The 13,945-nt window shown below is 40.7% G+C and overlaps 1 pseudogene; it reads left to right on the plus strand.

The window, feature by feature from the left end:
* Window positions 1-5,112: 5,112 nt before the first annotated feature.
* Window positions 5,113-13,155, plus strand: LOC124044357 (annotated as a pseudogene).
* The last annotated feature ends 790 nt before the right edge of the window (window positions 13,156-13,945 follow it).

Raw genomic sequence — 13,945 nt, forward strand, 5'->3', positions numbered from 1 at the left:
TACAACCACTGTGATTATTATTATTTATGAACCTCTATGAACGTCTGATCATCTTGCCCATGTGCTGTTATAATCTCCACCCGGCACAGCCAGAAGAGGACTGGCCACCCCTCAGAGCCTGGTTCCTCTCTAGGTTTCTTCCTAGGTCCCTGCCTTTCTAGAGTTTTTCCTAGCCACCGTGCTTCGACATCTGCATTGCTTGCTGTTCGGGGTTTTAGGCTGGGTTTCTGTATAGCACTTTGTGACATCGGCTGATGTAAAAAGGGCTTTATAAATATATTTGATTGATTGATGACAATAAATACATTCCAGTTGCATTCCAATCCTCCACTATCCCCTATCCACTTAGATGTGCATAGATGTAAAAGTACTGGATAGGTGATAGCAGCATGGCAGCAGCTCCATAATAAACGGCATCGACTTATTGCACGTCAATTTAAACATGCATTTTCACAGTGCAAAAAGAAGGTCTGTTGTCAAATTGTTGACTCTCACTTTAACTCTAAACGTTGTTTTGGAAACCCAATTAATATGCTTACCAAAATAGAGCCTCTGGTCTGATCCTATGTCTATGGGTATGATGGTTAAACCAGCCATCCTCTGAAGAATCTTCCCATCTCATCATAGGAGCTCTGCTGTGTGCTCTGTTGAGACAGAGGATTACATGGTTTACGACCTAACAATGAGACACTTGATTTATGCTGCACTCAGATGGAGGAAATTACACTTGTATTACTGTTTGCTACATGCTGAATGTGAATATGTGCCAAAAGATTAACCACAGTTCCATATTTGCATAAATCCATAGAGAAAAATATATTAAGTAATGAAATAGGCAACATGTATGGTAACCAAGGGATTAGAATGTGTTTTATCTTGTGTTGGATATAGGCCTAACTGCCCAAAACGAAACACTTATGGAAAAGTTCCAAGGATGCACAATATCTCTCTCTTCCTCTATCCAACTTTACTCACTTCATCGAACCCAAAGTTAATTTGACTGAGAAAAACGATTTGCTTTTCAAAACTGGAGTTAAAAACACAATCTATCCCAATTGTTGTATTCATTAGAGGGTTGTTTTGAAATCACATCAGCCTCACCAAAGTTTGACATGCAATAAAAGGAGGTCAAATCAGCAACAGTGGTCAGCATTCCAGAATGTTCGTTCTTCACATATTTTATTTCCTCATGCAGTTATCTACCACGAGGCTATATCTCAAGGTTATAACATTTTAGGGACGTCCAGTGCAAAGAGGCACCGTCTAACAATATACAGCTCAATTAAAATGAAGCCACATTGTGGTCGTTTCCCATTCTGGGCAAATAAAATCACATAACAGGAGGGTTTGTGATACTGTAAAAAACATTACTAGCCTCCCTTTGCCTCGCTTTAACGTCCCTTTGATATTTTAAGTAGACATTCTGCACCAATATTGAATTTTAAAAGCCTGATATGTTAAATGAAGAAGTGCCCTTTAATATAGACCACATGGAGAATTCAATAAATCATATTTTTTTATATGAATAAAGGCTTGCAAAAGTGCAAACATTCTGCATTTTGGCATGTCCCTCTGTCAACACTGTGTCACTTCTAAGAAGATATCAATCCACTTAATCCAAAAATATATCCAAGTTTCACCATTATTGCAAAGCCTCAGTTATTGTGTTGCTTTGACAGTCATTTCTGAAGATTATTATTTATTTCATGTGATTGGTGATTCATTTGTCTGTCCTTCATTTTAAGGTCCACCCTGTTACATGAACTGAACTCTCATTTTAATATGATGATTTTCTTTCAAAATGTTTTTTTTTACAGGCTAGAAATGTTTTAGCAATGTAAAAAAAGGGTGAAGCTTGCATTCAATTGCCATTCCCTGAATATGTTCTCTTAATGACAGAATGTTAACATTTGGTGAAATATATATATATATTTTTTTTTTTTACCAAGTTATACTTCTCAAATGGCTCACATAGATGTTTTCAGAATAGGATGTTTGGGTGCAGTTTGTAAAGACAACTAATAAGCATTGCTTTGATGGCTTGTATTGAATTTCAGAGAGAAGACTTTACCCATAGTTAACTGTTGTCATCTGTAACGTTAAACTAATTCCCATAAGATTTGATAAGTCATAAATAAATGATGTTCTATTAACTCTTGCATTAATGTTTTCACTTCACAAGGACATGCAAGCCTCAACATGAGCATGCTTGTCACGATCGTCGTAATGAGCGGCGGCGCAGTGTGAGTATAGTTCCACATATTTTTTTTAATCTCTGTGAAACAAACAAAACAATATCCCACAAAACACAGGTGGGGAAATGGCTACCTATATAAACTCCAATCAGAGGCAACGATAAACACCTGCCTCTAATTGGGAACCACATTAGCACCGACATAGAAATAGACATACTAGAACACCCCCTAGTCATGCCCTGACTATAGAGATCCAAGGGGTCTCTATGGTCAGGGTGTGACAATGCTGTTATGAGGCAAAAACATAATACTTTAAAAAAAGGGGTAGTTATTGCTGTGGCACATGTGTTTTAGTATGTTTGCCTTTGGGCATTTTGACAATGAAAGTGATAGGTACAAATAATGTATGAAGCTGTCATGAATCACATACTGGTTTGACTTTGCACGGGCAATAACATAACATCATTTCTACATAAGGCATTCATCAAAACTGGTTACTCAAAAACACATTCTGTCCCCTGCAATGAGAGATCATGTTTGAAGCAATGCATTAGCAACATACAGTATTTTATCTAACATCCCTCTCATTTAGGTATTTATTTAGGACTTATTTTATGATTTTGTTATTTAAACTGAACAAAAATATAAATGCAACATGTAAAGTGTTGGTCCCATGTTTCATGAGCTGAAATAAAAACCCAGAAATGTTCCATACGTCTGAAAAGCTTATTTCTCTCAAATTTTGTGCACAAATTTGTTTACATCCCTGTTAGTGAGCATTTTTCTTTTGTCAAGATAATCCATTCACCTGACAGGTGTGGCATATGAAGAAGCTGATTAAACAGCATGATCAGTACACAGGTGCACCTTGTGCGGGGGACATAAAAGGCCACTCTAAAATGTGCCGTTTTGTCACACAACACAATGCCACAGATGTCTGAGTTTTGATGAAGCATGCAATTGGCATGCTGATTGCAGAATGTCCACCAGAGCGGTTGCCAGAGAATTTGATGTAATTTTCTCTACCATAAGCAGCTTCAAATGTCGTTTAAGAGAATTTGGCAGTATGTCGTGTAACCACGCCAGCCTAAAACCTCCACATCCGGTTTCTTCACCTGCGGTGTTGTCTGAGACCAGCCACCCCGACAACAGATGGAACTGAGGTGTATTTCTGTCTGTTATAAAGCCCTTGATGAGGAAAAACACATTCTAATTGGCTGGGCCTGACTCCCCAGTGGGTGGGCCTGGCTTTCAAATGGGTGGGCCTGGGAAGGCATCGGCCCACCCACTTGGGAGCCAGGCCCAGCCAATCAGAATGAGTTTTTCATCATAAAAGGGCTTTATTAGACAGAAATACTCCTTAGTTTCATCTGTTGTAACTGGCTCCCAAGTTGGTGGACTGATGCCTTCCCAGGCCCATTCATGGCTGTGCCCCTGCTCAGTGATGTGTAAAATCCATAGATTAGGGCCTAATGTATTTATTTAAATTGCCTGAATTCCTAATATGAACTGTAACTCAGTAAAATCGTTGAACTTGTTGCATGTTGCTTCTATATTTTGGTTCAGTATACTTGAATAAACAAGGCTAACTGGACTGTAGGCCAGAGAAACAAGAGCCCACCGATATTATTCAGGCTGAAGGATTAACATCCTACCATTTCTCTCTTGAAAGAGCAAAACAACACCCTTTTCAAAGTTGGTGCCTAGACCTGTTCCCCAGAAAGTTTTACCTCCATTGTGTGACTTAAGTGTTTCATGCTAAATGTAAGCCACTAACACTAGCAGAGGGTTTTCTGCTGAAGGGAAAAGGCCTCTGAATACATAATATAACATGGCTTAAAGCTGTGCCGAGAGTACAGAAGCACACACAAAGTAATTTCATGTATGTTCATCTCAGTAACATTATGCCAGCACACATCAGATGTTTGTTATTGTAGCGACCTCTTTGGATCTCTTGGCGTAACTGGTGTTGCGTTGACAGTTGCTGAACCCGGTTTGGAGTCCCGGTTGGTGCTACCCCGCGAATTTGCTACAATAGTGTGGCGGGGCACCGAAGCGAATTGCGTTCGGCAAGTAGGCGAGGGGATGTGTAGTCAGGCGTCAGGCCATGGATGTGAAGGCATGTAACTATTTTGAGCCCAAATCTTCATCAGGCAACAGCGTCCTCTGTTGTCTGAAATACCAAAAAACCTCGACACAATTTAGTTGAAAATCGTTGTTTTTTAAAATCAGCGATTAACATTTCGGTTATCTTTCGGTTTGTAAACTACTAATTGACCAACGTTGATTCAATAAATTGAATACAATTTCGTTTTAGTTATTTTGTGAGCTCAATGAAATTTCGCCAGAGATAAATCAGATCAAGCCCAAATATTCGATACAGTTTAGAAAACGTGGTAATTAACTACAATGACCATAATCTATTGCAAGTCTACTTGCCAGGTCTGTGTTTCTTTTTATGTCAGCTACATTTTATGCAATCCAGAGGAGAGCAGTTACTTTGCCAGGTATCTCTGCCTAAAAATACATTATCTAATTGATTCATAGTTGGTATTCAGCAGTCACATGCCTTATATACTTTGAAGAACTACTAAAATGTTGATTTCGTCTTTCATTAATTGTTTTATTCTGTGTTACAGCATTCAACCCATACAATGCATAGTGCATTTAATGTTTATCATACTACCTATGGTTATTGCTTTTTAGAATGTGTACTACTGACACATTGCAGTCGTATTCTGTTTCGGACACATGCATTTCTAGCTAGCCATAATGCATTGTAAGTAAGGATAGCACCCATGTTCAAGTCAGCCAAAGGCCGAGCCCAGTGTCTACTCTAAGTGTGCAAGCAAGCAACTGTCTGCCACGTTAGCAAACAATGCTTGCTAGCTTTCTAAATAATCATTAGTCTCATGAGATGTTTATTTCAGAGAGATTTTTGGAGACTGAGACAACCCCAAATATAGCCACAGAAAGCCATGTGCATGGGATGAATGGGCCTGATAAAGGCAAAGCTGCCATTACAACTCAGTTAGTGTGTTGGGCTGGAACAAAAGCCTGCACCCACAATGGCCCTATGTGAATATAACTGGCCACCCCTGCCCCAGACCATCACCAGTCTGACATGAGTACTGATGGAACAGGCATCAATGAGAGAAACTACACAATTGAAAATATCACACCAAAAAGGGGAATCTAAAAGTATTAGGCATACCTATTGAATTGTCTCAATTATATGTCAATGTGATTTAGCATTCTCTGTTTTTCAGGTTTCTCACAACGAAAGAAAAGTTCCATGAATTACTGGAGGGAAGGGTCCTAACGGTGACAAGGCCAGCAGTGATGCAGGACCAAAGGAGACGACAGAGCATACTCTATGGAAGAGCCTCAAGGGAAAAAAATGAAAGTGGACCCGGATGAGCAGGAGAGGACGGGGAAACCGGACAGCAAGCGAATGCGAGGGCAGGACAAGTCCAGGCCGCACATGAAACCCACGAGCAACGAAAACAGACTGTCCTTCCATTATTCAGGTAGGAATGCCACTTTAGTTGATAGATGAAAGGGCCAACTACTTTTCATGCAACCTGGGACTTTCCATCTTAGAAATCCCACCAAGTCATTCAGTGATGTTTTTCCTTTACCTATCAGGAGCATGCTCAATTGAGTTTCCTGTAGACCTAATTGTTTATCAACACCAATTTTATATCCCCCCCCCCCCCCCCCCCCCCAGGAGCGTGAGGCCAAATGTGTCTAAGGTGACAATTGCAAGTTCTTCCATAACATTGTGGTGTACATGCGGCAGGTAGGCTAGTGGTTAGAGCATTGTACTAGTAACCAAAAGATTGCAAGATTGAATCCCACAGCTAACGTAAATATCTGTCGTTATGCCCTTGAACAAGGCAGTTAACTCACTGTTCCTAGGCCGTCATTGAAAATAAGAATTTGTTCTTAACGGACTTGCCTAGTTAAATAAAGGTAAAATTAACATGGCCTCTTAGCCCACCGATGTTGGAGAGCACTGCTACCTCTGACACTTTTGGTAAGTGGCACTACGGCCTGAGCTGCCAGTTTGCCTGGGCCAACACCAGCGCTGACCTCAAAAACCTGGTCAACAAGGAGCATGTGAAAGCCATGGAAAGGAGAATGCCAGTGAGAAATAGCCTGGACAAGGACATGCAGTGGCGCTTCCACAACAAGGTGGTCCCCTTTACAGCGTCTGACGCCTACATGAAGACCATTTTCAAAGGTGGACACAAAGCAGGAAAAAGCTGCAGCAGCAGAGAACGGTAAGGCTGGGTGGTTCTGCCATTATGTGGGAACGGTATGTTGCCTGGGTTGTATTCATTAGTCACACACCATAGCAAAATGTTTTGTAACAGAAAATGGTTTGCAACAAAAATAGTTTCTATTGGACAAATTCAGGTAGGGGCCTTAATCTTCGAAGAAAGGGGGGGAGATACTCTTCCAATGACTGAATTTACTTTATGGTGTCTAGAGGTTTTTCCTTGACAAGTTGTTTACCTTTTGAAAAATTGCATGTTAGCCAGGAGGACCTGGCTCTAGTGAAGACCATTGTGCGTTGACTGATGCTGATGTCATAAAGCTACTACAATGTGAAAAGAAGCTGGTACGTTTGAGCTGTTTGTCTGAAACACAGTGCAAGGTTTTTTGTCTTGCATGTCAGGGATCTGAGTGGCACTTTGTATATTAGGCTCATTTAAATATTAACAACCCATTTTAATATTAAGAAGTTATATAAACCAAATAGTACATTTATGAATATTGTTTTTATTCTTCCTAAAGGTGAACTTCAAAGACAAGCTGTATCTTGCACCCTTAACAACAGTAAATGGTCCTTGGAACAGAATTGGCCACTTTCCCAGACTTAGATTATCCCTACTCCTGGACTGAAACCCAAGCTCAACTGAAAATCTATTTTTAAAAGAGTTTCTTAGTCCAGGAATAAGCTTCTTCTGGGTCATGGAAACCGACCCAATGTGCTTGATATGTCAACTGTATGTAAACTGTAACAGTTTAGCTTCCGTCCCTCTCCTCGCCCCTACCTGGGCTTGACCCAGGGACCCTCTGCACACAACAACAGTCACCCACGAAGCATTGTTACCCATCGCGCCACAAAAGTCACGGCCCTTGCAGGGCAAGGGGAACAACTACTTCAAGGTCTCAGAGCAAGTGACGTCACCGATTGAAACGCTATTAGCGCGCAACACCGTTAACTAGCTAGCCATTTCACATCGGTTACATAACCATACTCCAAAGAGGATCACAACTTTGCGCTTCATATACTCTATGATTTTGTGTGTTGTGTTCTGCATTATGTATTTTAGAATTATCTAATAAAACGAGAACAAAGACCAGGCTGAAAGTAATACTTAGATTAGTATTTTTTTTTTAAAACTGATTAGCAATGATAATCTGAATACTCGGGGAGCATAGGCCATCGATAACTCCTGTCCATTGCACTTTGTTCTGGGCAGTATGCTTAAGCTTGTTCCACCCCATGCCGGTTCTAAAAGTGATAGTCGTGGAAGTGGTAGTAGATCACTCCAAAGTTTCAGATTTATTTCTCGTTTGTTGTGTGGATCTAGCTATTTGCCTCAATTTGAAATAAATGTGAAAGATGGGGATCATTTTAGTCCATTTCAGATTTGTCCTCCTGGGAATTTGAGCTCAAAGTAAAGGTATTGAAACAATACCAAAGTCACCCCACCTATGTTTTTGAAAAAAGCTGAGGGATAGACAGAGTTATGGATACAAGGGCTGATAATAATGCCAAAATGATAATAGAATAATACAATTACAATTTTAACCATGTTTAGAGGCTATAGTGTTTGTTTACATTTACTTTGTTTAAAACATTGGAGTAAAAGGAGCTTATATTAGGGGTTCTGGTGGGGTACAGCAGTTGAACTAAGCTCATGGGGCATTTACAACTTATATTATTTAAGAATCTATGCATTTAGTTCCTACATAAAAAAATGTAGCAACTAAGGATTCTAGCTTTAGGGCCTTGGTCTGTACTAAAAGTCTGATAATTTAACATTTTAGGTGGAGAGATGCTTTCTTGACGCAATGACCAGATGTACAGAGCAACTCAACAACAAAATAGACGTGGACTTTGTGGACTTCAGCTCGGGGTGTCCCATTGACCTTGTGTGCAAGAAGGCACTTCTGAACCTATCATGTGAGGAACGAAATAAGGTATTTCAATGGACATTCTCCATTGAGCTTGCTTTTAAATCCAGGATTAGTCTTAATCTGTGTGGGGAAACCAGCCCTCTAAAACAGATGATTAATATGGTCTTCCCTTTCTTTAGGGCGGAGGTTGTGGCCTGATGACGTGCACCAACAAGTTTGAGCAAATCATCAGAGAAATGAACTCTGTAAGCGATGCTTCTATATATAGAATAATTCCTTATTTGCTCAACTATGTTATTGGAGATGTTGCACTCGATGCAGGCTCAATAAAACGCTCAAAGCATTTGAAAGAAAATAAATATTACTTGAACTCAGTTCTGGTATGTAAAGGGACTTGGTTGTTCTGTCCTCTGGTTCTGGATGTTCCATTGACTGTCCAGATTTGTACCGGCGTTCAGGATAAGGCCAACATCACACACAAACTCATCCCAGAGATGAAGAAGTGGGTTGTGTCCATGATCACCGTACGTGTGTCAGAATGTAATGCTGAATCCTAAATCGATCTAGCCCAAGTAAACTGTTGTGTATTGTTGGGATCTTTGGTTGTGTCAGGGATGTGTAGCATAAGAGTAATTTCAAGTATCTATGCAGCTGCATGGCAGGTCCAGGGAACAGTGCTATACCAAGTCAGCTGACTGGGACTACATTAATACCTGCTCCCAATTTGCCAGCTCCATCCCACTCTTTGGTGAGTTAGATTTGGAGATTTCATTAGTCAGATGCAGATGTAATAACAGTGAAATTCTTAAACTCCGAGCTCCAACAGCGCAGGCCAAAGGAAAGTGAAAGAAACAATAAAGATAATGGTCCTGCTTTAAATGACGTGCAGTTTATAAAGGTTTCATAAATACCACAAATGTTCTACAAATCATCTCTAACCCTATGTCATGCTTTATAAAGGGTTCATAAATGTGGCATAACTGTGTGACAGGACCAACAATGTAAAATGTGACATAAACTACAATGTTTTTGGTTACTGGCCCAAAGAGCTTAACCGCTAGGCTACCTGCCACATATGGCGGTAATCCCTGAGAACTCTCCCTGGAAGGTAAAAAGGGCGACATTTGATGACCAAGTATTCCAAATTGGGAGAGCAGAACCTTGCAAGTTCCTATACGTTTCCCCTGTCGCACCACTTGTTGCTGATCATAGAATGGAGCCCTTCGCCCTTGTTTTGTCCCCTCGATAAACTGTAAAACCCATTGGTTGTATATAATCCGTTTGGCTGTTGAAGGAAAGCCAAGTCTCATTGAAACAATGTATGCTGCAGGATCTGATGTCCCTCACACTGAGTTCAAGTTTATTCATTATTGATTGAACATTGGCGAGTGGTAAACTCTGTAATTGAGGACAGGTTGCCGGCGTCTCAATCTCACAAAGTGTGTATGTTCGTGCATGCATCTTTGTGTGAGCACCTGTTAAACCTAATATCTCTTCTATGTAGGTAATGGGGACATTTTGTTTTACGATGATACCATGAAGGCTAGAGAGACTGAAGTTTCGGGTATTATGCTGGCAAGGTTAGTATCTTAATGGAAAAGAAAAGACAGTGCATTCGGAAAGTATTCCGACCCCTTAACATTTTCCACATTTTGTTACGTTATGGCCTTATTCTAAAATGTATTAAATATTTTTTCTTCCCTCATCAATCTACACACACAACCACATAATGACAATGCAAAAACTGGTTAAGACATTTTTGCAAATGTATAAAAAAACAGAAATATCTTATTTACATAAGTATTCAGACTCATGGAGACTCAAAATTAAGCTCAGGTGCATCCTGTTTCCATTGATCATGCTTGAGATGTCTTTACAACTTGATTTGAGTCCACCTGTGGTAAATTCAATTGATTGGACATGATTCTGTAAGGTCCCACAGTTGACAGTGCATGTCAGAGCAAAAATTGAATTGTCCTAGGAGCTCTGAGACAGGATTGTGTCGACACAGATCTGGGGAAGGGTACCAAAACATTTCTGCAGCATTGACGGTCCCCAAGAACACAGTGGCCTCCACCATTCTTAAATGGAAGAAGTTTGGAACAACCAAGATTCTACCTAGAGCTGGCCGCACAGCCAAACTGAGCAATCAGGGGAGAAGGGTCTTGATCAGGGAGGTGACCAAGAACCCGATAGTCACTCTGACAGAGCTCCAGAGTTCCTCTGTGGAGATAGAACCTTCCAGAAGGACAACCATCTCTGCAGCACTCCACCAATCAGGCCTTTATGGTAGAGTGGCCAGACGGAAGCCACTCCTAAGTAAAAGGCACATGACATGACTCTGGCCTGAATGCCAAGCATCACGTCAGGAGGAAACCTGGCACCATCCCTACAGTGAAGCATGGTGGTGGCAGCATCATACTGTGGGGGTGTTTTTCAGAGGCAGGGACTGGGAGACTAGTCAGGACAGAGAGATCCTTGATGAAAACCTGATTGAGCGCTCAGGGCCTCAGACTGAGGTGAAGGTTCACCTTCCAACAGGACAATGTCCCGGAGCACACCACCAAGACAATGCAGGAGTGGCTTCGGGACAAGTCTCTGAATGTCCTTGAGTGGCCCAGCCAGAGTCCAGACTTGAACCCGATTGAACATCTCTGGGGATACCTGAAAATAGCTGTGAAGCAATGCTCCCCATCCAACCTGACAGAGTTTGAGAGGATCTGGAGAGAAGAATTGGAGTAACTCTCCAAATAAAGGTGTGCCAAGCTTGAAGTGTCATTACCAAGAAGACTCAAGGCTGTAAACGCTGCCAAAGGTGCTTCAACAAAGTACTGAGTGAAGGGTCTGAATACCTATCGTAAAAATGTCTTCACCTGTTTTTGCTATGGCATTCAGGGGTATTGTGTGTAGATTGATGAGGGGAAAAAATAATTTAGTCCATCTTAGAAAAAGGCTGTAACGTAACAAAATGTAGATAATGCCAAGGGGTCTGAATACTTTCCGAATGCAATGCATCGTACTTTAGATTTCACGTAATTTGACCGATCAGAGGAGTGTGCTCTGAGGCTGAGTGGATAGGATATAGCTTACTCTTAACCAATTCTTTCAGATCTACACAAGTGCATAGGGAGGCTTGATGAGGGGCTTGGGCAAAGTACGCACAAGGTATATTTCCATGTGTTTTGTGCTCTGGTTGCCAGATGAGCTTGCTCATTCCACCCACACTGCCATTCAGTCAGGCGGGTACAGAACTGACTGATTAGGCCTGCCAAATGTCACATCAATAGCTAAAATGCCAGGAAAAATATATTAAATCTAGCCTTTTGTGCATATGGAGCATTTCTAGGATCTTTTATTTCAGCTCATGAAACATAGGATCAGCACTTTTCATGTTGTGTTTTAAGGTTTTGGTCAGTATTATTTTACCCATTTTTTTTATTTTACCACTACATCACTGGACCCAACCCACACAGTGTAAGGTGCAGTAAATGCGTCAGACTTTGACATTGCTAGCATGGGTGAATCGGCCCTGGAAGAGGAAAGACAACGCTACATCCTGCACTGGCTCCAGTTCTACATTGTGACTTTTTCTCTCCAGAGCTTTTTTGCCTCGTTCACTTTATCAAGCGGCAGCCGTGCTCCTGCCGTTCTGGTGGCCGTTCATGTGCAGGTTACCTCACACAGCCCACCTGCCCTTCTCCCAACCGGCGACATTAAAGCTGCCAGTCTGAGCAAGACTCTTTTTCTTAGCTATTAAGTAGTAGAATCCCAAATGCCCAATAAAAATACAATAGTCATTATGCTGGAATTGTGTAGTAATTCGAATAAGAAATGTGTGTTCACCAGTAGACATCTCCCAAAACTCTGCTCATCACTACTCAAATTACATCATTAGTACTGACTTACCACTCATGTATACAGTAAATAAGTAGTGAAACACGTATTATTGAGTAGAACTTGTGATGAGTTGTACATATTTAATTATTTCATGAGGTTGAGTTGATATACTGCCATCTGGTGGCGACTAAAACAATTGCATAATACAAATTGGTCCTTTTAAAATAAGTATTAGTGCTTGCAAAAGTACTTCAGTTCTTGAATTTGACTTGCCACTGTCTGTACGAACCTTGGGCTAAGGGTTGATTTGAGATGGGGCGCACGTCAATTCAGTCTCTTAACCCTTAACTCAGTGGTTCTCAAACCTCCTCAAGGGGACCCTCCAGACATTTCAAGGGCTTGATGATTAGTTGACAATTGTGATCAGGTATACTTGCTGTGGATTAGTTAATATACATGGAAAGTTTGGGGGTCCCCGAGGTGAGGTTTGAAAGCCCCTGCCTTAAAGCTGCAATATGTTACTTTTTGGGACAAGCTGACCAAATACACATAGAAATGTAAGTTATAGATCTGTTATTCTCGTTGAAAGCAAGTCTAAGAAGCAGTAGATATATTCTATGTGAGCTATTTCTATGCTAATTGGTCATTTTTATGTCTCTTACTTTCGGTTCTGTACACCAGCTGAAAATGTTTGGTTATAGAAAATATATTTCACAGTGGTTTAGATGGTACAATGATTCTCTACACTATACTTGCTTGTTTTGTCACATAAAGTTAAATTAGGCAAACTATTAGAATTTTTGCAACCATGAAATGGCGGTGTGATTTCACCATAGTGCATCTTTAATTGACTCCAGCTCTGGTTGTAAAACAGACCTGCCAAAATGCACGCATTTTGCGTACAACTATGCAATTCTCTGTCCATGTATGCAGGTACGAGATCCGAGTTAAAGGTACACAGAAATGAATAGGGCCTGATTATTATTACTATTATTATATATATTTTTTAAACATTTCAATAAAAAATAAATCCACTGTGTAAATCTAACATCCCGATTCTCAAGCTGCAACACACAGACATGTACGGAGTTTGTGTCAGCGGACATGGAGATTAATACATCATTATTCAACGTAGTTACTCCATGTCTGTCCCTCCTGTTTGTTGTGATGTTGAGTTTGCCGACTGTCAGCTACCGAGGTAAAGACAGATTCAGGTTGGATATTCAACGGATATTCGCCTGTAGTTTTCCTTATGTCCACCAACAGCAGTTAGGGACTGTCAACATAGTGACAAATCAACATTTTCTCATTTCAATAGCTCTTTAACCATTACTCCTAAAACATCCAAAACTGGTTCTAGCTAACCCGATGGCATAGTCACACATTGCACACACTTTTTTTTGGTTGATTCACATCTCACACTATTTTAAATGATTTATTTACATTTTTGAATTTCAATAGCTCCTTGGTCATGTGACCTACTGACTTCACACAAGGTTTAGCATGTACACTCAGTGGGCCTACACATTGCACACCCTTTAAGTTTGTCCATTTTCATCTCACGCAATTGACATGAATTTTCAATGTTTCCTGGTCACCATAGCAGCACCCAGCTGTAGCACGCGCTCCAGCAGGTACAGTGGGGCAAAAAAGTATTTAGTCAGCCACCAATTGTGCAAGTTCTCCCACTTAAAAAGATGAGAGAGGCCTGTAATTTTCATCATAGGTACACTTCAACTATGACAGACATGGCTCTC

Source organism: Oncorhynchus gorbuscha, linkage group LG09 (assembly GCF_021184085.1).
Source record: "Oncorhynchus gorbuscha isolate QuinsamMale2020 ecotype Even-year linkage group LG09, OgorEven_v1.0, whole genome shotgun sequence".
NCBI classification, from domain to species: domain Eukaryota; kingdom Metazoa; phylum Chordata; class Actinopteri; order Salmoniformes; family Salmonidae; genus Oncorhynchus; species Oncorhynchus gorbuscha.